This window comes from Hordeum vulgare, chromosome 3H, assembly GCF_904849725.1.
Source record: "Hordeum vulgare subsp. vulgare chromosome 3H, MorexV3_pseudomolecules_assembly, whole genome shotgun sequence".
Lineage (NCBI taxonomy): Eukaryota > Viridiplantae > Streptophyta > Magnoliopsida > Poales > Poaceae > Hordeum > Hordeum vulgare.
In genome coordinates, this window is record NC_058520.1 from 349,504,673 (window position 1) to 349,506,205 (window position 1,533).

The window sequence follows — 1,533 nt, forward strand, 5'->3', positions numbered from 1 at the left end:
CACTCGATCCAGAAGGCTAGGACCGAAAGACCAGAAAGCCTTAGCGGCCATCCTAGCCGACCTCTTCAAAGGGGAAAAAGAAAGTTTTGACCGCCCCTTCACTAAGGAAGGCTATTCGGCATACAACCCCATTGAATACGTAAGTGTGCTAATGTTCAAAGTTTCTGGTTTTCATGCCCTTTATTGTTTAATTTATAACTTCTACCCCTTCCTTGCAGACTTCGAAGCGCTTGATCGAGAAGGTGAAATGTCATGCTCCTCATCCCGAGGACTACACCCGCGAAGACGATCCCCGGTTTCATGAAGACTCGGAGATTTTGATCGCTTTCGAGGACAGGGTGTTTTAGCAGGATGGAGTTGACGAGCAGAGGGTAGCCCTTGTGGATGACAACCCTAGTCCCCTTCCCTCTTCGCGGAGCAAGAGAAAAACGACGGCCCAACGAGGGGTTGCGCCTAGGGCTCGTCGGAGCGCTCGTCGGACTACTCCCCAGGCAAGATTGGTTGGGGTTCTGTCGAACGAGAACATAATTCCCGAACAAAGGGTGGCGGGAGAAAACCCATATGCTGCTCCACCGGCAAAAAGGTATACAAACTGACTTATACTCCTTAGGAAGATATCTGTCCTTCCATACTCTCACGACCCTTAGCTCACCAATGTAGGAAACGAGCGCAACCTTCCCCACCCGAGTACGGTACAGAGGTATTAGGTAGTCAACCAAACCCAGACGCATCAATAGATGCTGGAGTACCGAACATGCGTCCGACCTCGAGTGTTTGGAGAGGTTGTTTGTAACAAACTCCGAATACGAGAGTCCCATGAATCATCGGTAGTGGAAGGAGGCTCTACGTCATCCTTTATTTTCCTAACAAGAGTTTAATGCTCTTAATTCGGCTGATGCGTACCTCGGAGCCACGCGAGGTGGCCTTAAAGAAGTGGTCGGGCAACTGTTTGCCCATCTGCAAGTAAGTTATCGATTTATAGTATCCGAACAAAAGTAAGGACCTAGTAGCCCCCGAGCCATAATTTGACCGGGGCGACTGAACTAAGGGTCTTCATAAAGTACTTTTCCAATCTACAGGCTTTGAAGGAGGAAAACGAGTGTTTATCCAAAGATCTTCATCAAAGCCAGGCTGATTTAAAGGCAAGTTGGGCCAAGCTGGAAGATGTGAAGAAATTTACTAGAGAAGCCCATGGTAAGGGAGTTGATTTTGTAGTATGCTGAATTTGCTTAGTATATATATTCTAACAACAATTTATTTTCCCATAGCAGGTGAATCAAAGGCCAAATACAGAAAGATCTGGATGTCTCTCAAGAAGCTCATCGATATGCCGAATCACAACTTGATGCCGGTCAACGTGTACTGAGGCGATGTCGTGAACAAAACAACGATCTCAAGGAAGAAAACAAAAAACAATCTAAGGAAGTTGAGAGTTTGTGAATTCAGCTGGCACAAACTCAAGAAGAGAACGAGAGATTGAAAGGTGGCATGTACTGTGACTAAATCTCTAACCTGGAGTTGATTCGACCTTTA

General features: G+C 46.5%; 1 pseudogene; it reads left to right on the forward strand.

Annotated features, from left to right (window-relative positions):
- Positions 1 to 252: 252 nt before the first annotated feature.
- Positions 253 to 867, forward strand: LOC123441752 (annotated as a pseudogene).
- Positions 868 to 1,533: the final 666 nt, after the last annotated feature.